Source organism: Dama dama, chromosome 16 (genome assembly GCF_033118175.1).
Source record: "Dama dama isolate Ldn47 chromosome 16, ASM3311817v1, whole genome shotgun sequence".
Taxonomy (NCBI): Eukaryota; Metazoa; Chordata; class Mammalia; order Artiodactyla; family Cervidae; genus Dama; species Dama dama.
Genome location: NC_083696.1, coordinates 19975832 through 20000012, shown reverse-complemented (window position 1 = coordinate 20000012; position 24181 = coordinate 19975832).

Here is a 24181-nt window from a genome sequence, read left to right as displayed (position 1 = left end):
GACCTGCATACAGATTTCTCAGGAGGCAGGTCAGGTGGTCTGGTATTCCCATCTCTTTCAGAATTTTCCACAGTTTGTTATGATCCACACATCAAAGGCTTTGGCATAGTCAATAAAGCAGAAATAGATGTTTTTCTGGAACTCTCTTTCTTTTTTGATGATCCATTGGATGTTGGCAATTTGATCTCTGGTTCTTCTGCCTTTTCTAAATCCAACTTGAACATCTGGAATTTCACGGTTTATGTATTGTTAAAGCCTGGCTTGGAGAATTTTGAGCATTACTTTGCTAGAGTGTGAGATGAGTGCAATTGTCTGGTAGTTTGAGCATTCGTTGTCATTGCCTTTCTTTGGGATTGGAATGAAAACTGGCCTTTTTCGGTTCCATGGCCACTGCTGAGTTTTCCAAATTTGTTGGCCTGTTGAGTGCAGAACTTTTACTGCATCATCTTTTAGGATTTAAAATAGCTCAACTGGATTTCCATCACCTCCACTAGCTTTGTTCATAGTGATGCTTCCTAAGGCCCACGTGACTTCATACTCCAGGATTTTTGGCTCTAAGTGAGTCATCACAACATAGTGGTTATCTGGGTTATGAAGATCTTTTTTGTATAGTTCTGTGTATTCTTGCCACCTCTTCTTAATATCTTCTGTTTCTGTTAGGTCCATACCTTTCTGTCTTTTATGGTGCCCATCTTTCCATGACATATTCCCTTGTTAGCTCTAGTTTTCTTGAAGAAAATTGGTCTTTTGCTTTCTATTGTTTCTTCTATTTCTTTGCACTGACCATTTATATATATATATATATATATATATATATATATATATATATATATATATATTTTCTCCTTACAAATAGCTGAGAAAAGAAGAGAAGCACAAGCCAGAGGAGAAAAGGAAGGTATTTAAAATAGTCAAATTTATAAACTCAAAGGCTGATATGTTGTTTCCCAGGGCCTATGGAGAGAAGGAAATGGGAAACTTTAATCAACATTAAATTTCAGTTAAATAAGATAAATAACTTCTGAAGATCTGTCGCACAGTATTATATATGTAATCAGCAATAATATTATTGTACTCTTAAAATTTAAGTTTTCACCTCAATGAATTTTTTTTTTTAAATGGAGATACTTCCCCAGAATGGTGGGAAGTTTTAAGTCTTCCAAAATGGAAGTGAATGTTTTCAATTGAGAATTGAGGAATCACTGAAGATTTTGAACAGAGAAGTGTTATGATAAAAATGACTTTTTAGATAGGTTAACTTGTTGCTGTGTATTGGATCAATTGGAACAGGAATGAATGAGTGGTTGGGGAAACAAGGTGTATTCATTTCCTACTGCTGCTGTGAAGGAAAACCACAAATTTAGTAACTTAAAACAATACAGATTTATTATCTTACAAGCCTGGAGGTCAGAAGTCAGAAATGGATTTCACTGGACTGAAATGAAAGTGTAGGTCAGGCTGTGTTTTCTCTGGAGGCTCTGGGAGAATCCCATTTCCTTGCCTTTTTCAGCTTCCAGAGGATACCTGTGTTCCATAGCTTGTGACACCCTTCCTCTATCTTCAAAGCTAATATAATGAAAATGAAAGTGAAGTCACTCAGTCATGTCCTACCAGGCTCCTCCATCCTTGGGGTTTTCCAGGAAAGAGTACTGGAGTGGGCTGCCATTTCCTTCTCCAGGGGATCTTCCTAACCCAGGGATTGAACCCAGGTCTCCTGAATTGCAGACAGATGCTTTACCGCATAGGCCACCAGGGAAGCTAGTATAATATGTATTTTCAAATATTTTCTGACTGTGAACCTCTGCTTTCACAATCACATTTTCTCTGGCTGTGACCCATTTATCACCCTTTTACAAGGGCACTTTTGATTACATTAGACCCAACTGTATAATCCAGGCTAATCTCCCACATCAAAATGCTTAATCACAGCTGCAAAGTCCCCTTTTGCCATGCAAAATAACATATTCACAGGTTTCAGAGATTCAGATATGGACATCATTGGGGGACCATTATTCTGCCTACTACACAAAAATAGGACATAAATTCATATGTGAATTAAGGGTGGTGGTGGCTATGGAACTGATACTCCTCTGTACCTCCCTCCATAACTAATCAGGTATAAAAGTCTCTTCCTACACATGATCCTTTGAAGCTATCTTCCTCTTACTTATTATTTCCATTGAACCAAGTGAACCTGGCCAATTTGGTGTTTCTGCTAATGTTGACTTCATCTAATAATTATGTCCTATATCTTCTTCTGCTATCTAAATTTTGCTAATTCATTGTTAAATTGCATTTTGTCTTGTGGCTAAAAGGAGATAAATCACATTCATGCTATTTTCTTCCCTGATCTATGAGGCTTCTGCTGAGTTTTTTTTAAAGTCATTTTCAGAATATTATGCTTTTCCACAAACATGGCAAGTAACTGGACTGAGTTTATTCATTGCAAACCATACAGGAAATTATCCAAATGACTCATTCTAAAGAAAAAGAGCCCAACAAAATAAATTTTTGAATCATGCTCATATGCAGAATCTAAACTCTGAATAATTTTTGGTTTCTTCCTGTCTCTTTCCTTCCATCTAGTCAACAAACCATTTAAATTATAAAATAAAGGATAGTTAGTGACCTTATAATATAAAGGAAAATATGAAGCTCAAAAGATGTCATGATGAGGTCAGCAAATTATGCAACATTATTCAAACCCCAGACTATTTTTATAACAAGTATTCTTGCTATTACACCATACTACCTGGTCTAAATCACTGAAAATTAAATCCTCATATAGCCATCAAAGAGCTGCTTCTTTCAAGGCTTTGTGAAGAGATAAGAATTTATGATAATCTCTCTCTTTTACTTTCAATCAGCTGTGCTGGTATTTTGTAAATCTAAAAATCATAGTGTATTAAAATTTGGAGAGAAAACAAGGCTAAACCTTTCATTTTCTAATGAGCATGCACTCTGGGATGGGGTTGTTGAAAGCAGTAATTTGACCCTATCCTCCCCGAGTCCGCCATCCCAATACCACCACCAAAATAAAGTTTAGGAACTCGGTGATGGCTACTGAAACTGGAAGATGTCTATTAGATTTATCAGAGTACTTTTTAGGTTAGCTGGATTCTTTGACTTTCCTTATCTGTGTCTGATATCCAATGGTGTCTGGGTCTCTGGGTCAGTTTGGTGCGTTAGACAGAGCACAGTCAAATAAAAGATCAGAAGACAAGTCTTGGCTGGCTGGCTGTTATGTGAATAGTATTCCTCTCACTCATTAAAAAGATTTTACCAAGTCCAGTTTCATACTCCTGCAAATTTGGGAGCTGCTAATCTGAGGTTGGGATAGGGTCAAGCCTTTATTCACAAGATGTATGATAAAGAGGTGATAAAGTCAGGTTGAGTGAAAACAGTCATGTTAGGAGGTTTAGGTTTGGTGACTTTCTCTTTGAAGAAGCAAAAAGGCAACAAACAGCTTAAAGAGATACATGTAAGACTGTATGATTCACAAATCTTTATTGGTGAATGTCTTCCAGGATATTTATCTGGTCACAGAAGGATCGCCAGCTGACTGCTGAGGAACTGGGACAGGAGAACAAATCTAGTGTCTCTCTACATTTATCTTTTTAATAACATACGTGCTCATTTTCCCTTTGTTTGGAATGTGGGCAGTTCCTGGTGACTGGGTTTCAAGTAGATTGTCCCAAACTTAGGACATTTTGATTGTTTTGCGTTTTTCACTTTATGATGGTGTGAGAGGGATTCAGTAGAGACCATACTTCGGATTTTGAATTCTTATCTTTTCCTGGGCCAGCAATATGGCATATCCTGGGCTATGATACTCCTTCATTTTGCTGGGCAGGGTAGCAGCTGCACCCTGAGCCAACCATGTGATCACTAGAATAAGCAATGATGCACTTACAACCATTCCAAACTCATATAGTTATTCTGTTTTTCAGTACAGCATTTGATAAATTACCAGAGATTTCCAACACTTTATTATAAATTAGGTTTGTGTTGGATGATTTTGCCCAAATGAAAGCTAATGTAAGTGTTCTGAGAACATTTAAGGTAGGTTAGGCTAAGATGATGTTTGGTAGGTTAGATGTATTATATGGATTTTTTATTTACAGTATTTTCAACTTGTGATGGGTTTAGCAGGACATAGCCCCATTGGAAGTTGAGGGAAATCTGAAGCACAGAATATAAGTACCAAAACAGACAGAGGTGTGTGTGTGCATGTGTGTGCATGTATTAAATCTTAAAACATGACTCTTGAATTTATAGCATTCTCCTCTCTTCAGAAGAAAAAACAGATTTCATATTGTGTCACTTACTGTGAATGTACCAACAATGTAGAGTTCAGAAGTACAAATGTTACAGCCAGAAACATTGGGTTTCTTGGAAATGTGTTTGGGAAATCTTTTAAGACTGTCGCTGTCTAAAACTCTGCCTACAAGAACTTTTCACATGGGCTCTGTCATATCCTGAAAAAGACTAGCTTATCATAAATGGGAGAACAATTGTTCTGCTATAGAATGACTACATTTCAGTACTCAATGTGAGAGCAGGAATAAACAGGTGAGGAAGTAGGAAATCTTCTAGCGGGGAGTGCTTTATCGCCACAAATACCTACCCTAAGCTAACTTCACCCAAAATCACTGCAATAAATGACTGCAGTAAGTCGGAAGAAAGAAAAACTCACTGAACATTTCAACACCTGTAACAAATGCAGTGTTTTAACCAAGAAGAGGCTTAGGAGTGCTGAAAGGTAATTGTGACAGCTCCAACAACTTTGCTAACCCACAAATTCTATTCAGGTAAATGCAGACCCTCTATATGAAATGAAAATATGTTTGCAATTCTTCTGTGGCACATATAGTAAGTGATAAATAATAGAGTGATAAAATGTAGTGAGGGATGGGAAGTGGAAGGACCCTTGGAAAAACCCAACTAGTACTAAGAAGTGACTCTGGGAGTCAGGAAAATCTGGGAAGGAAAGAAGAAAAGTGACAGGGGGATCACCTAAAGTAATGTAGGCATGGCCTGTGCCTTCCAGAATATGAGCCTGTCAGAATCTCTGTTGTGACTATGAATGTGGTTCCAGGATTTATAGAAACAGGAGCTAATAATCCATTTGAAATCAAGCTGGGAAAAAAAACCTGTGGTCCTTTCTAAAGTTCTGTTTATGTGGAAGGGCTCTAAATTATTGCAAGTTTAAATAAGGAAGAAGGCATAACTAATGCCTTGTCTGGTCATTTAAAAAAAGAGTTAAAACAATAGTATATGCTAGGAACTTTATTACTCTTGTTTATACTACAAGTGTCTCAGAAAGAGTCATGTTACAGAAAATATGTTTTGAATAATCGTAGGGAAAAGGGAAAAGAATTTGGTATTTGCAAACTGAAATTGATGGAGAGTTCTTGAAACTGTATCTGGGCATCAAATACACTTCTCTCTTATTAAGTTTCTATATAATTGATGGCGTGTGTATGTATAATACATGACTAAAATTATATTATTGTATAATATTAAACATATTATATGGTTGCTATAATTGGTAAGTCTGAGTGGGAGGGGCTGGTAATTAAAAATCATTATCTGAGGAAAGATAAAAATGTATTAATAAAAATGTACTATTTGAATAGCTAAGACAATATTGTTATTATGTTAGCAGAAGTTTGAGACAGAATTTGAAGAATTTAGTATCACTTAATCAATAAACAGTTATTTTCTCTGAAGATTCAAGCAACTAAAAACTAACTAATAGCAGGATTTTTTGTTGCCTTCTATAGTGTTCTTATAGGAGTTATTCTTGGTCACCTTTTATATTATCTACTTCTTGCTAACTTTTTAAATATGAGTTAAAATAGTACAAATACAAGTTGGGTTAAGCAACTGAAAAATGACTACTTGCTTATTCTCCACTACATTTAGAACAAACTAAGGTATATTAGTTTCAGCTTCGGCATCAGTCCTTCCAATGAACACCCAGGACTGATCTCCTTTAGGATGGACTGGTTGGATGTCCTTGCAGTCCAAGGAACTTTCAAGAGTCTTCTCCAACATCACAGTTCAAAAGCATCAATTCTTCGGCTCTCAGCTTTCTTCACAGTCCATGGCGTGCTGCGATTCATGGGGTCGCAAAGAGCTGGACACGACTGAGCAACTGAACTGAACTGAACTGAACTGAACTGAAGGCATATTAGATAAAATTAGGACAGAGACAGAGGAGCAACTCTATGCTGCCTTAAATCATTGCTTCTTCTCTTCATACATCTCTAAAGAGACAGGGAAATAATTATCTGTTACTTTATTATCAACTGGTATTTTATCCCAAATTCATGAAGGTGGGCAGGTAGGCTAGAACATGGACTTATATTTTCCCATTGATAGTATTCTTCCCCAGACTTGGATCTTGGATCTCACTACCCTCTGGCTAGTTGTAAGAAAGGACAGGAGAAAGAGAAAAAAGTTACAGGGACTGTCCAGGGATAGCTAACCCTAGGGAAACTTACTTTCCCATCAGTGGAAGGAGACATTTACCACATGTATGAGGCTTTTGGTAGGTAGTTACTTCATATACTAGCAATGGTGGTCTAATCATTCTCTTTGAATCTGACTGATCAGAGTACTAAAATGTTTCTTTCCAGTATTTACCGGTGGAAGCAAGAGGGGGAAAGAATGTAAGAGAGGAAGGAGTCTTGATTATGTCCTATCCTTAATGGCCTACAGTTTTTGATTAAATGCATATACAGTCACAAATTCTAATTAAATGTTATTATAATCACAGAATATATGCTTTTATAATACTACGTGGAATTTGGAATACGGTGGCTAATGCTCTGCCATATCCCTGGAGAAATTTCCAGTTACCTAGGGATCTTAGAGATTTAGGGCCCCTCTGTCAGTGAAAAGACAAGTTGCATGATTGATAAGTGCTGCTGCTGCTGCTAAGTCGCATCAGTCGTGTCCGACTCTGTGTGACCCCATAGACGGCAGCCCACCAGGCTTCCCCATCCCTGGGATTCTCCAGGCAAGAACGTGGAGTGGGTTGCCATTTCCTTCTCCAATGCATGAAAGTGAAAAGTGAAAGTGAAGTTACTCAGTCGTGTCTGACTCTTAGCGACCCCATGGACTGCAGCCTACCAGGCTCCTCCATCCATTGGATTTTCCAGGCAAGAGTACTGGAGTGGGTCACCAGTGCCTTCTCCGTGATAAGTGCTAGAACACAGCTAAGGAGATATGCAAACCAACCAGAGTTTCCAGATTTGCATTTGAGAAGGAGATTTTAAAAGCATGTAAGTTGATAGTAGGGAAATCATGAAGAGTTTCTCCCCCACCCCTCATCTCCAATCAAGGGAAGATATGTCTGATTTCTAACATGAATAAATAGGAAAATAATATGTACTACCATGAGATCTATGTACAGATGTTGTGGCATGCAAGGAGAAGAACATTTCAAATACAGGTGCAAATACAGTAATAATACTTTATAGTATGTGGAGGTAAATTTTAAAAGTGGCTGTTTTATGATTTCAATAATTCAAAACATGAACGCTGTGAAACAAGAGAACAAAGAGGAAATAAGATAAAACACAGATGAAAACAGAACCAACGTAAGTAAACATCAGGATGATACCTAAAAACTGCCATATGAGAAATAAAATATGCATTTGATATAATAGAGATAAAACCTGACCCCACAAAAAAGGGAATCAGTGATGTGAGATGCACGTTTGGGAAGCTTTTCCAGGATACAGAGTGAGACGATTAAGATAGGAAGATGATGACAGCCAAGATGAATCATGAAAGATTACTGAGAACTGGCATAACAGATACATGAATGAGATATAAAAACAAATGGTAAAAACTCAGCAATCAAAGTTGTGACTGTAAAAACTTTCCTAAACCGAACAAAGCATTGAGTCTGCAGGGTAGAGTCTCACTGAGAAGCAGGAAGCATTAATGAAATGGAGCTGATATTTAGGCAATTCCTGCTGAGATATCTGAATTTCAAAGGATATAAGAAAAAAAAATCTTACATCCAAGTAGGAAAAAATCAGATTATTTGTACAGAAAAAAAAAATTAAGTGGATTTCAGATGTCTCCATCGCTAGATAGCAAAGCTGGAAGCAGTATTTAAAGTGGTAGGGAGACAATGACAATATTATGACTGAAGATCCCACGTGCAGAGATACTGCCCTTTATGTACAGTGGCAACAAAAAGACACTGTATTATGCACAGCTTATGAGTGTAGTACACAAGTTCCATCCAGAATGAGAGATTCTCTAACTGACAAACTATTATCATAATAAAGAAACACTGAAAATGGTGAAGTTATAAGAGTACTGGCACTTAGTAGCAGAATCAGTTATATGAATAACGTAAGTAATTATGATTACAAACATAATCAAAATATAAATTTCTGAACAAATTTTATAGAGAGTATTATCAGTATAAATTATCAAAATATAATAGTGAAAACCTGGCTATAACATTCTAGATCAGGCCGTGAAATAGAAGCATTAATATTAGAAGGGTATTGGGTTTTGCATGCATTTTTTTTGTCTATCTATCTTGGTGACTATTTTAGAAAATTCATTTACTTGTGATTTCACATGCATAATGATTTCATTGATAATTGTTCACCGTATCTATTCCTTTACAATAGTTCTGTCTCTTATTTCCACTCTTTGTTCCTGTATGGGTTTTTCAGAAATGAACACAAAACTTTCTGTTGCCACAGGAAGTGATGAGCAGGGCCCACATAGCAGAACTCCTAGTTACCAAGACTTGCTTGTTCTTTCCTTTGTTGTTTGGCCCAGTCAGTCTCATAATTATCACTGGCAAGGCTGCTTCTGGCATGGAAGATCCAGAGCAGATCCCTAATGCTTGACTTCCTAGGACTGCCAAGGTATTTGGATGAAGTCAGCTTTAGATTACTCTTTGTGGCAAAAATATTCCCTTTGATTGTTAATTATTCATTTGAGCTGTATTAACAATGTCCATCCAGCAAGTGTCAATGTCACCTTGGGAACACAACTCTTCTTTCACATACCTACTTGGTAATTTTAGAAGTATATAATGGTCACTGTTATCCTGGTCTGTAGGTGACACATGGTCCTAATTGGGAATCAGACTGTGCATTTTAAACAGCAGGAAGAAAACTCAGGTTGGTCCACACGGCAATGTCCTAGTGGAGGCAAGTTTCCTTTCTAATTCCAGCCTGTCCTCTCTAACCAGAGGGTCTCACAGCCTTTGCCCACCTGTGCTTACCTAGTTTCTTCTCCATCCACCGTATTCCATTTAGGCCTCTCCTGTCCAGATATGGTTGATACTCTTCTCTGATTCCAGACCTATGGTCACCAAAATTTTTTCTGCCGTCACTGATTGTATGATTTCCTCATCTTCTTCTACTATCTAGGTCCTCATGGTAAGGACTATTTAACTTTCAACCACAGTGGTGGTTCAGTGGTAAAGAATCTGCCTGTCAATGCAGGAGACGTGGATTCCATCCCTGCGTCAGGAAGATTGCATGGAGAAGAAAATGGTAATCTACTGCAGTATTCTTGCCTGGGAAATCCCGTGAATAGAGGGGCATGGCGGGCTACCATCCATGGGGTTGCAAAAGAGTTGGACACAACTTAGCAACTAAATAGCAACAGCATGTTTCTCAGGTCCTGGCATGCTACCATACTCTCTCAGGCTTTTCTCAGGACTAGAACCCTGTTGATGGCTGAACTCTGACTTTGTGGACAATTACTGATTCCAGGCCTTCCAGATAACGCTACCTCTCTGTTTGACCAACCTACTGAGACACTCTGCTGATTCATTTTGAAGCTTTTCTGCTTAATGCACATATGGATTGGGGCCTGATATCCTTTCACTCTTTTTGAGCATTTTTTTCCTTTGTCATGTGGCATGAATCATCTGTGTAGCTTTTCTGGGTCTCAAGTGAATGACAGTGATGCTTAGCAAAGTCTCTCCACTCTGTTTGGCCCAGAACTCAGTCTCCCAGCACTGTACACTGTTGGGCATCTCTTTTCAGTTCTGGACTTCGGAACCATTCCTAAAAAGTCTGTTAGGACTCACAGAATTTTGACCCATATATGTGCAGTCCAGCTTTCTCCAAGGACCCATGGGGATACCCGATATCTACTTCTTTGTTTCAGTTCAGCTGAGTTCAGTCACTCAGTTGTGAGTGACTTTTTGTGACCCCATGGACTGCAACACGTCAGGTCTCCCTGTCCATTACAAACTCCCAGAGTTTACCCAAACTCATGCGCAATGAGTCAGTTATGCCATCCAACCATCTCATCCTCTGTCGTCCCCTTCTCCTCCTGCCCTCAATCTTCCCCAGCATTAGGGTCTTTTCCAGTGAGTCAGCTCTTTGCATCAGGTGGCCAAAGTATTGGAGTTTCAGCTGCAACATCAGTCCTTCCAATGAACACCCAGGACTGATCTCCTTTAGGATGGAATGATTGGATCTCCTTCCAGTCCAAGGGACTCTCAAGAGTCTTCTCCAACACCACAGTTCAAAAGCATCAATTCTTCGGCGCTCAGCTTTCTTTACAGGTCAACTCTCACATCCATACGTGACTACTGGAGAAAACATAGCCTTGACTAGGCGGACCTTTGTTGGCAAAGTAATGTCTCTGCTTCTCAATATGTTGTCTAGGTTGGTCATAACTTTCCTTCCAAGGAGTAAGCGTCTTTTAATTTCATGGCTGCAATCACCATCTGCAGTGATTTTGGAGCCCAAAAATATAAAGTCAGCCACTGTTGCCACTGTTTTCCCATCTATTTGCCATGAAGTGATGGGACCGGATACCATGATCTTAGTTTTCTGGATGTTGAGCTTTAAGCCAACTTTTTCACTCTCCTCTTTCACTTTCATCAAGAGGCTCTTGAGTTCTTCCACACTTTCTGCCATAAGGGTGGTGTCATCTGCATATCTGAGTTTATTGATATTTCTCCCAGCAATCTTGATTCTGGCTTGTGCTTCATCCAGCCCAGCATTTCTCATGATGTACTCTGCATATAAGTTAAATAAGCAGGGTGACACTATACAGGCTTGATGGACTCCTTTTCCTACTTGGAACCAGTCTGTTGCACCATGTCCAGTTCTAACTGTTGCTTCCTGACCTGCATACAGGTTTCTTAAGAGGCAGGTCAGGTGGTCTGGTGTACCCATCTCTTTCAGAATTTTCCACAGTTTATTGTGATTCACACAGTCAAAGGCTTTGGCATAGTCAATAAAGCAGAAATAGATGTTTTTCTGGAACTCTTTTGCTTTTTCAATGATTCAGCAGATGTTGGTAATTTGATCTCTGGTTCCTCTGCCTTTTCTAAAACCAGCTTGAACATCTGGAAGTTCACGGTTCACATATTACTGTAGCCTGGCTTGGAGAATTTTGAGCATTACTTTACTAGTGTGTGAGATGCGTGCAATTGTGCAGTAGTTTGAGCATTCTTTGGCATTGCCTTTCTTAGGGATTGGAATGAAAACTGAACTTTTCCAGTCCTGTGGCCATGTGGAGTTTTCAAATTTGCTGGCATATTGAGTGTAGCATTTTCACAGCATCATCTTTTAGGATTTAAATAGTTCAACTGGAATTCCAGTACCACCACTAGCTTTGTTTGTTGTGATGCCTCCTAAGGCCCACTTGATGTCACATTCCAGGATGTCTGGCTCTAGGTGAGTGATTACACCATCGTGATTATCTGGGTCGTGAAGATCTTTTTTGTATAATTCTTCTGTGTGTTCTTGCCACCCCTTCTTAATATCTTCTGCTTCTGTTAGATCCATATCATTTCTGTCCTTTATAGAGCCCATCTTTGCATGAAATGTTCCCTTGGTATCTCTAATTTTCCTGAAGACATTGCTAGTCTTTCCCATTCTACTATTTTCCTCTATTTCTTTGCATTGATCACTGAGAAAGGCTTTCTTATATCTCTCCTTGCTATTCTTTGGAACTCTGCATTCAAATGGGTATATCTTTCCTTTTCTCCTTTGCTTTTTGCTTCTCTTCTTTTCTCAGCTGTTTGTAAGGCCTCCTCAGACAGCCAGTTTGCTTTTTTGCATTTCTTTTTCTTGGGGATGGTCTTGATCAATGTCATGTACAATGTCATGAACCTCCATCCATAGATCATCAGCCACTTTATCAGATCTAGTCCCTTAAATCTATTTCTCACTTCTACTATATAATCATAAGGGATTTGATTTAGGTCATACCTGAATGGTTTAGTGGTTTTTCCCACTTTCTTCATTAAGTCTGAATTTGGCAATAAGGAGTTCATGATCTGAGCCAGTCAGCTCCTGGTCCTGTTTTTGTTGACTGTATATAGCTCCTCCATCTTTGGCTGCAAAGAATATAATCAGTCTGATTTTGGTGTTGACCATCTGGTGATGTCCATGTGTAGAGTTGTTGAAGAGGGTATTTGCTATGACCAGTGCGTTCTCTTGGCAAAACTCAGCCTTTGCCCTGCTTCGTTTTATACTCCAAGGCCAAATTTGCCTGTTAGTCTAGGTGTTTCTTGACATCCTTTTTTTGCATTCCAGTCCTCTATAATGAAAAGGACATCTTTTTTTGGGTGTTAGTCCTAAAAGGCATTGTAGGTCTTGATAGAACCGTTCAACTTCAGCTTCTTCAGCATTTCCGGTCAGGGCATAGACTTGGATTACTGTGATATTGAATGGGTTGCCTTGGAAATGAACAGAGATCATTCTGTCATTTTTGAGATTGCATCCAAGTACTGTATTTTTGACTCTTTTGTTGTCTGTGATGGCTACTCTATTTCTTTTTAGAGATTCTTCCCCACAGTACTAGATATAATGTTCATCTGAGTTAAATTCACTTAGCTTCTTTGTTTAGCTCCCACCTTTCTGGTGTCCTGAGCAACAAATTCTAGCCACCTGAGCACCCTGCTCTCCACTCTCTGCTTCCTCAGCTCAGCAAGATCACTGCTTTTTTCTTGGGTCTCAGCTCCCAGCTTCATAATGTGAAGCTGCTCACTGATCAAAAGCCAGGGTAACAGTGGGTTTCATCTCATGTGCTTTCCCATTCTCTAGAATTATAGACCTGTTGGTAATCTAATGCCTGGACATAGTTCCACCATACATTTTTTACAGTTACATGGTTGGTTTTTAAAAAATTTGTTTATTTTTATCTGCATTGGCTGTGGTTGCTACACATGGGCTTTTTCTAGTTATGGGCTCTGCATTGCAGTGGCTTCTCTCATTGTAGACCATAGGCTTTTGGGCTCACGGGCTTCAGTAGTTGTGGCCACCCAGGCTTAGCTGTCCCACGGCACGTGAAATCTTCCCGGATGAGGGATCAAACCTGTGTGCCCTGCATTGGCAGGCGGAGTCTCAATCCACTAGACCACCAGGGACGTCCTATCTTTTTTTTTTTTAGTGGCAAGTTATGTCTGGAAGCTGTTACTCTGCCATGGTTTGAAGCACAGAATTTTGTGTTTTTGCTTTTTATTGTTAATGTAGAAAAGTTTCTGTCAGTTTTACAACTTGTTATTGACTATGTCACGTACATTTTTAGTAGTAGCCAAATTTGGGAAATTCTGCTTCAAGTTTCCTTCAGACATAAGTTAACACAACTACTCAATATCCCTTTAGATAGATCTCCAAAGTGGCCACAGCTACTCCAGTAGCACCAGATGGGAGGCAAAGTAGATGGGGAGTCACAGTGGGGAAACAGAGTCTTAAGTGACTACTCTCAAAATATCTAACTTTGAAAATGGTACAAAAATAGAGGACCATGTGAATACAATGCTGGGGTCTTGTCCAAACTTTGGAGGGAATTTGTGCAAAAAGAAAGAGAAAAAGAGAGAAGAAAAGCATTGAAAAGAGGCTCTTAAATTGTATTTGCTTCCTCGTCCATCTGTTTCTTTTACCATCTTCTGACCAAAGATTTCTGCCTTTTCTACTTGGCATTTTTGTAGAGTCTATCCTCTGTTCTGACCCTGAAAAAAAAAATCAATTCCTGACTCAAAAAATCAATTATTTTCTCAGAATTTTTGACAAGCCAGGTTTAGCCATCCCCTGCCCCAGAAGACCATTTCCAGCTTCTGCTGTCTCTTTATAACCCTAACTGGGGTGGGTAGTATGCTGTCACCTACAGGCATCTTAGCCCTGCTGGGGGAATATATCCTCTGGTTTGACTGTTCCAAGCAGATCTCTGAAATCCCAGATACCTCAGAATAGGAAAGCCTTGCTCAGCTGCTGAGAACTCACAGATCTTAAAAGTGAAGGAAACTGTGTTGGAGCTCAGAGAGCATTTTAATGAAAATAGAATTTTACAGAGTATTATAAAAGCAAAGATTATGCATCATGGCAAAACACTTTACAAATAGTATTTTGGCATATTTTGGACCCTTAATTGTGAAACTAGAGTTAGTTACTCAAATGTATTTGATCTGAGAAATTGAGTGTCATCTCTGGGATTAAAGCCTAAAGATGGTCAGTGTTGAAATGAGAAAGTAGCTCTGTCTATGTAGCGCAAAGACAGTCATAGGAAGATATTTTTCAGGTTGAGAAGACACTATATGCATTCGCACGGAAGCACCACTTTCTTTTACAGATTATAAACTTGTTATTGTGGAAGTATGACAGATTTTCATTTCCTCAGATTAGCTACTGCAGGCCTTCCTAGATAAAGATGAAAATATCATTTGTGTTGTATTCTACCTGAAATAACATAGATTGAGGAGTTCTCCCTATAGGTGGGAAGACCTTGAAAGATACTAATTAGTAGATAAGCCATTTCTTATATAAGAACAATAGGTCAGAGGAATCTATATATAATTTTAGTTCCCTGATAGAACTTCAAATTTATATTGATTATTTAAGAATATGTAGGTAAATCTTTTATGTATCATGCTAATTTGAATATCAGAAACAGTCTATAGGGAGGCATATGAAAAGCTAATTAGAACAGTAGGTAATAGATATGTCCAAAATACTTTTTAAAAAGGAGAATTAGAAATTGACATTCTCAAAGGAATGGACCTAAATAGGGCATCTTAGAGCAGTAGTTTACTCTGATTAAATGATAATTTTCTTACTCTAATTTTTATCTCTGTGACTCATGAAAGTTTTTAGAAAGGTGTTAGTCTTTAATGTGTCTTTGGCCCTGTATTGCTACAATGGAGCTCTCCGGTTTATGCATAATACTTATTTCTAACTTTTCTAGAAGTACCCTTAGCAAAGGCTCCATCTCTCATTTTTATCATGTGATTCAGGGGGGATTACCCCTACCACTGGCCATTTTGAATTATGTCTTCTGTCACTTGTAACTCAACTACTAATATTTGTGACTTAATTTTGTTCCTTTTGTAATAGATGATAATGGATGGCAGTCCCCACAGAATTTGTATTTGGATAAAGAGAAAATGTTGGAAAATACTTTATCAAGAAGCTTCTGAAATGCACAGTTGGCAGGAAATTCATATCTTTCTGTAAGAGAGTGAGGTTTCTTATAATACTCACAATATATCCCTGGTTCAATGAAGCATCTATTTTATGCATATTCTACAATTTTGTCATGCACTTACATAAAAACTCAGGTCCATAAAAATTAGTTATTCAATCTGTAAGTTTAATTAAAATGTAAGAGATACACCTTCATCTTTCTTCAAATTCTCACAGCTCTTATAAATTCTATCATTCATGCTGATTCTGCCTTATAATTTAAAACTGCTTAGGTCAAGTTTAAGTATCTTGAGAACAAAGATTTAAGCTTAGTACTTGCTGTGTACCTCAGTGACCCCAAACAACTTCTAGTTGAATTATATATATGTTTACTGTTACTGAGATAAAAGAGTTCATATCCTCTTATCTTCTCATGTTAAGGTTTTATTAACATATGCTAATAATGTTCTCAGTAGAAAACCAGTTCTATCTTTTAATTACTGTCAGAAACACGATTTAAGATCAACTGTTTTAAAACCAAAATCATCATGTTTTTTGGACAGACATTTTTTTATAATTATTTGGCTAACAGTCAACAATTTTGTGTATTAGATTGAGTCATTCTATTACTCGCAAGTACATTTTGCAACTCATGTGTCTTGAAGGGATCATCAGAAAATTTCATTGCTGAAATTAGACACTTTGCTTAGCTAATTGAATTAGGAACATGAATTACAAAAGCCAATGAATGAATGGCTCTTACGTAGCCAACCTTCTCCAAAGAGTTCTCTAAACACTGTCAGATGCTCTTCATTTTTCAACTCCACTCAAATCTGGCTTCTGCCCCTCATCATTTCCCCAGAACCACTCCTGCTAAGATTTCTGACACATTTATGTCACCAGTACGTGTTCTGCCCTTTAGCTTATCCTCTCAGCATATTTGACCTTGAGAGTCTATGTGAAACATTCTCTTGTTTGGTAGCATCTCTTGTTTCTAGTTTTATTCCTCTCCCTGTGTTCTTCTCAACCTCTGTTGTTGATTCTCTCCTATGAACTCATCTCTAAGCATTTTGAGTTCTTCAGGTCTTGGCGATAGGCCTGTCTTTGTTCTCCCTAAAGCCTTTATTGAGTAGTAGAGCTCATACATTGCCACAGATGTAAATACTATCTATATGCTGGTGACATAAATTGCTGATGACAAATTATATTTCTGGGTCCAAACTTAGACCTCCAGTCTTATACAGCTAACTGCATGTTTGACATCTTTGTTTGGATGTTTTATGTACAACTCACCTTTAGCATCAGTCTTGTGAATCCTGTTCCATCTATAGTCTTCCTCATGGCATGTCACTATTGTACAACATTTCTACTCAGCTGCTTAATCCAGAAAATGGAGAAGAAACCTTTATTCTTTCTTATCCCAATCCCTCTGCTTCCAATCTATATTAATAAGTCCTTCATGTTTTACTCATAAATTATATCTCATACCTCACCACTTTCCACATCCATTACCAGCACTTCAATTTAAGCTGTATAAATCTGTAGTAATTGGACCTACTTCAATAGTCTTTTGAGTTTTCCTGTGTCTTTTACCTATCCTCTCTTCACAATCGATTCTCCTTATAGTATAGTATCCAGAATGATTTTTTTAAAGAAGACTTTGACACTTGCCCTCTTTAAAATATTTCTATGGATTTTCATTGTATTTTTGAATCAATCCAAACTTCATGTATTGGAAAAGAAATAAGCAGGGCTGCTTATTTCTAGAGTTTCAACTCATACCTTTCACTATACTCTGGTCATACTTTGTTTTACATTCTCACCCAGGATTTTGCCCAATTTAGAATATTTGTTCATTCTTACCTTCCTTCATGGAATGCTCTTTCTCTGGAATTTCATATGGCTGGTTCCATCTCAGCTTAATTGTCATCCTCCAAGGGTGATATGAGGCTTAATTTTTCTTTCTAAATAGATTTATTCCCCACCTATTTTCTATCATAGTACTACAGTAAATTTTTTTTGTTGCATTTTGTATTTAGTAGTTTTTATGTATTAGTGGGATTTGCTCACTTATTATTTTTTTCTCCCCAGTATATTGTAAACTTTAAGCTTTTTGCTATTGCTAGCACATTCAGTTGCTAAGTTGTGTCTGATTCTTTGTGACCCCATGGACTGCAGCATACCAGGCTTCCCTGTCCTTCACTATCTCCTGGAGTTTGCTCAGACTCACATCCATTGAGTTGGTGATGCTATCTAACCATTTCATCCTGTGCCATCCCCTTCTCCTTTTGCCTTCAATCTTTCCCAGTAACAGGGTCTTTTACGATGTGTTGACTCTTTGTGTCAGGTGGCCAGAGTATTGGAGCACATGGAAAATATTTAAGATATTCTAAAATGTGTACTTAATAAACAGACACTTAGGTGATGTTCTGATTTTTCATCTGGAACATCTGTATGCAGTATAAGCATCTCATGTTTGAACATAGCATTAAATAACTTTCAAGTTACCTTCACCAACATACAGATCTGATTGAATAGATATTTGAGAAGCACTGTCTAATGTGTGAAGAGTAATATGAAGTTTTCTCTCCCTGTATAACCAGCCAGAATTACCAAAATAAAGAGAGAGGTTGGCCCAGCGCATTGACTAATAATTAGACAGTGGAAACATATTTAAAAGGTACTAAAGTACCAAAAAAAAAAATTAGGGTTAGGGTTAGTGAGAACTGCATTCCTGATCTCAATTTGCCTATTATAAAATAAATATTTAATATGATTTCAGCTACTCAACCACTCTGTATTTAGAGTTAATATCCCTCTTTCCTGACATTTAAGGTCACTGGTAGAAACAAACAAAACATCTAATAGCTCCTTGACGAAAGGCACTGTTTAAGCATGTCCTAGTGTAATGGCATATAGAAGAAAGTTCACCTCCTGTCTGCTCTAATTTAAATGATATCTACTTTTATAGCTTTAAAAAAATTGATTCACTAAACACATGTTGAGCATCTGCTGGGTAGAAGGCAACATGTCAGGACTCAAACTTGGCATGGCTATAGCTTAGGATATTTGCATTACAGGGACTTACACATGCAAAAATAAGTAAATTTTTGAAAGTATGTGATAAATACTACTAAACATACTAGGAAGTGCTACAGGAACCCAGAAGAAGGTGGGATAGGAGCGGGTTGAAAAGTTTCCAACTAGGTAATTCTCCCTCCTCCTTTTTAAATTGGAGGATAATTGCTTTTACAATGTTGTGTTGGTTTCTGCCGTACAACATTTTGAATCAGCCATAAGTATACATATATCCCCTCCCTCTCAATCTCCACCCCTCTAGGTTGTCACAGAGCACTGGGTTGAGCTCCCTGTGTTATACACAGCTTCCCACTAGCTATCTCTTTTACCTATGGTCATGTATATGTTTCAATATGCTCTCAATTTGTCTCATTTACTCCTTCCCTTGCTGTATCTACAAGTCTGTTCTCTATGAATTTCCCCCTTTCTAATGAAGACAGTAAAGTCATCCATCATATTTTACTGGACTTAGAATAGCCTGGAACAAGGCAAACTTAAGTATTTGTTGAAGGAATAAAGTGATAAAGGAGTAAATCAGAGTTTCTACCAGTCAGAGAAAAACCTTGGTTTTGGGGAATCCTCACAGTTGATTACATTTTGCACTCCTCTGAGTCTTGTTTCCTGGTCTAGCCTTTTCTTTCTTTAGTTTATAATCCCAGTTGAAGAAGATCTATGAAAAATCTTGGCTGTGATGAGCCAAAATCAATGTTGAAAAAATAACATCTCCCACTTTAAATGTCTGAACCAAAGCCTAAAGTTAAAGCGTATTTTCTACAATTTCTCCTCTGGACTTTTAGCTCCTTTACCTCTTATGTTCTTTTTTCTTTCTCTACCTCTTGATTTATTTTGCTAGCCCTTTTCAGTTTTGTCTCTGTTCCTCAGTATATTAGATCACTTAAAGATACAAGTGTGTTCCTTTTGGTCTCTATTAACCCCTCTTTCACTTTGTGGGTTGCTTTAAGTCATCTGTTAAATCTGCACTAAAAATATGTTTTATCTAGAATGACAAAAGAAGTTAAAAAAGAAAAAGATGACTGACTAGACATACTCTATAAAATCTCCATTAAATGAGATAGCTTTAGCAATTGATCCCCTCATCCCACGATTCCCCAAGAAATTTTAGGTGGAAAGGCAATAGATAAAACAGACAAAAATGGTGCTACTCTGGTGGAAAGTAGTGGGACAGCCATGATTGGCGAATCCTTAGCCTCCCTCCACTGTTGCAGTAGGGACTGATGTACCTACATGGACTCTACACTTTGTCTCAACAGTGTGAAAATCATTGAGTTTGTTCATTAACCACCTACTCTGATGCTCTATGGATTTATCAGTAGGAAACCAACTTAGTGCAGAGCTGGAAAGAAACAGAAACCTTCCAGAAAATTTTATCTCAGAAACAAGCCTCAGATGATTTAACTATTTCTATAACTGACCCATCTCTTTTCTATTTTCTGTAAAATGGAATTTGAAATTTAGATCAAAACACAAAAATGCTCATTAATTTTTCTCTATAGATTTGGAAAATTATAGAACTTGGAAAATTATCTAACAATAATATTTAATAGCTTGCAATTTACTTTTGTTATTGACTATAAACATTGGTGTATTTTTAAATTTAGAGGTTGCCACAGTATATTTGTATTTCTTACTTCCCAGCTGGTTGCAATTCATATTCAGCTGCTACACAGAATGCATTGTAAGATAAATAAATTTAAAGCTCATAATTAAATATTGAAAATGTTCAAAGTGGCAGTGACATCAATAGCCCTAAGACATAGGTTTTTCTCAAGAGCAAAGCTCATATTTTGCATTTAGTAATGGAAAGCTGTTAGCTGTGGCTGAGATAGGTGAATATTTACCTCTATCCTGGCATCAATACTTTAACTCCAATTTTTTTAACTCAATAGTTTATTTTGAAAGAAGACATTATGATGACCTTATTTTCTTTCTAAGTCAGAATGTTTCAGGAAATATAACCCTGAGAAGAATTTAAAATAGTAAACTTTTGCAAAATACTAATTTCCTCAAATCTATTTATGTAGTGAGATTAGATCAATTAAAAATAATTCTCTTTTATCAACTCTATGCTGAATATGTTATTCATCACTTTTTCAAGGTGACTTTTATTTACAAAAGTCAATATTTTACTCACTGAAAATGTTGTGGAATAAAGCATGATAATTAGCATAAATAGATTACTTCTGTAATGGAATCCAAAGTACACAAACTCTCCCCATAATCATCAATCTTTCATTTTAGTGAAAGTGGTTGTTTGACTTAACTAACTATAAAGCATAAGACTAGCTCTTGCCCAGTATATGAAAACATCATTAATATTTGAGCATCAGCTGGGTTTAGGACCCACCCTGAGACCCAGGAAAGACATAGTTTCTGTTCTCAAGAAATTTATATTCTAGAGGATAGATGAGGCGAGAATAATAAGAATTTATTTGTCTTGATGACAATACTGAGATGACCAGCTAATTACTGGGCATCTGTGCTCTTCAGCCCCACCAGACAGGCACAGTCGGGATGGGTGTTCAGGGGTTTAGGCAATTCCAGAAAGTGTGTTCCAGCTCCCAGACAGGTGACATCAATTCAGAACCCAACCCTAACACCATTCTTGAGATTCAGGTTTGGGTCCTGCATGCAGCAGCCATAAGAAAGCTGCCACCAGAAAGCTATGTTCTGGCTGATGGATGCTCAGCCAGCAAGTGGGTGATATAATTCAATTGGCTGAATGCCTCTAAAGCAGACACAGAGTAGAAAAATTCAGATCACTCCAGGCTGTCCACACATGGGGCTCTTGGGAAAGTGTCTATTGCTATTGCTGTCTGCAAGGAGGTGATGATGCTCTGTTTTCTGTGTAAGGTTGAATCAGTTGTTGGAAAATCAAGCAAAATGAGAGAAGCTGTACTTTACTACTCCAGAAGAAACACTTTAAAAGAAATATGATACTGCACAGATGTCTTTCTTGTCACATTATTTATAATAGTAGAAAAAAGATAAAAGAAAAAATTTCAACAGGGTGTTTAAATATATTATGATTTATCACTGCAGGGTTCTATTGGGCTGCCAATACAGTGATGATTATGGAAACTATCTAGTAACTAGGGAAAGTGTTCTTGAATTACATGAAATGAATAAGATAGGAAATAGACAATTCATGTGTTTTGTTTAAACTGTATTGAAAAATCTGAATGCCAATAGAGGCAGTTAAAAAATAACATAAACAAGAACTGAACTTGAAAACAGAAAATCTGGATTTATAACCTGGATTTGTCATTTATGACCTGCACTTGGACAAATTAACTAGTCTTCTTAACCTTAACATCATAAACTGGGCATAATGACATTAACCCTAAACAGAGGCTATGAGTACCAACCAGGATAAAGCCTATCATCTGTACGGTGCGGTTAAGAGGGTGGGTTTATACCCAAGCAACTTGCTCAGGCTCTGGTTCTGCCACATGTTATGTACGCAACTGTAGACAAGTTAATTAGCTCATGATGCCTCAGTTTCCCTTTTGGTAAATGGGATGTTTGGCTCAGGAGTTGAAAGCATGGATGTTGGAGCCAAATGCTTGGCTTTGAGTAAATTATTTACTGACTTGGACAAGTTCCCTAACTTTTTTGGATCTCAATCCCCCATGTGTAAAATGAGAATTAAACTATACCTACTTCATGCATGCGTGAGTGCTCAGTCATGTCTGACTCCGCAACCCCATGGACTGTAGCCTGCCAGGTGTCCTCTGTCATGAAATTTTCCAGGTAAAAATACTGGAATGGGTTGCTATTTCCCACTACAGGGGATATTCCTGACCTAGGGATTGAGCTCACATCTCTTTCATCTCTTGCATTGGCAGGCAGATTTTTTACCACTAAGCCACCTGGGAAGCCCTACCTCATGAGCTTTTGTTAAAATGACAGGATTTAATTTGTGTAAGTGTTTCTGGGACAGTGCCTGGCACACAGTAAGCACTTAATAAATGTTAGCTATTATTATTCAGAAAAAATGTAAAACATTTTAGTTGAGGCTGCTTATGAATTTGAATAGAAGTTGAAAGGGAACCCAGATAAAGCAATTAACATGTAACTGCAGTAGGACCACAAGGGGGAATTTAGTCCTTGTTTTAGATTTCTTTATTGCTGTTGCAATTTTTGTTTGTACAATAAATCATAATCTAAGACAAGAAAAAATTAACAAATTTGCCCTATATACCGTTCCCTGAGGCAAGGCCTCCTCAGTCACTGACACACTAATTCATGTTGTAGTATTAATGGCTGGTAGTGGATTAATATGTTACCCCTCCTAGGTAATATATTCACATTTTAAATAGGCACCGTATGCTAAGAGACTGCCTGATGTGGGATTATGAGAGCCTTGGCACAGACTGGCATGAGGAATTTCTGATTCAAAGGAAGCTTTGGGCATTGCTGCAGTCACCATGTCTTGGTATTTGAGAATCACACAAAGGAGAGTTTAATTTGGGAGGGTCCTGAGGCTGCTTACAGCCATTCTGTCTGATCAGTGGGATGCCGAGAGTTGGGGGAAAACACCGTCCTACCACATGTAAATGTAGGACCACTACCCAACCCACTGGATTTGTCCCTGCAGAAGTCATGCCCACCCTTCACCCTAATTCTCTCTTTCTCTTTTATCCCTGTCCCAAAGAGAAAAGCCTCTTTCAAAGAGTGACAGTGATCAAATTGATCTGACCTCAAAATAAATACAACCCAGTTCTCTGTGTCTGCAAAGTTATGTTACAAATATTTCAGTAATCAAAGGATGCTAGTCAAGTACTCACTGAACTAATTTTTGGAACTCAGCCTCCCTAAAAGCATCCTGAATTTATTCCACAGCAAATATTTACTGAGCACCTACCAAGCACTTGAGAGGGGATACTGAAGAGTGAACAAATCCAGGTGCTTGCTCACAGTCCTTTATCTGATGGGAGTTATTTTGAAAGCTTGGGAGTGTGGGCTCTCTGTGCCTGCAGTGGGTCAGCTGCAGTCATCTCTGCCCAGCAGATAGGCTGGCTGTCCTCCCCTGCTCTGGATCTCATTTTCCTGCAGCTGTCACCCATGAATCATCTGGCTCAGAGAACCCAAGATGTTGCTGCCCTGAGAACTCCAATGTCCTTGCTAAGGGCACCAACTCCAGTTGCTCCTAAGATACCCAGTCCTCAGGGGATCAGATCTGTTCTGAATCCCATGCCAATTGAGGAAGGCAGCTCTGTTTGCTCCATGGCTGTGGCCCCTACTCTGTCATCAGTGCCCTGAGAACAGTTATCCTGTCTCCAAAAGTCTCATTTGAGTGGGTGAGTAAAATTCCAGCCATCCCTCTTGACTAAAACCTCATGAAGACAGGTCTGTGACTGTTGGTTCTTCATCTCCCTAATAATGGACCTTAAGCCTAGGCCTAGGAGCTAGATGGTGATGTCTTCCTTCCCTTGTCACTCTCCTCTCAGTGCTTTTTCCTGGAGAAATTCTTCCATTTCTCCAGTTACAAGGTAAAAATGTCCCACACATCTTAGTAAGGAATGACACAATGAACTTTGTTACATCATCTCAGATTCTGTTATATCCTTAAGGAAAAAAAAAAAGCCATGAAGCACTAAAGGTGAGGAAATTGAGGTCAATACAAGTAGGAGAAACCCAGCTCTAGGCACTAAGGTGGA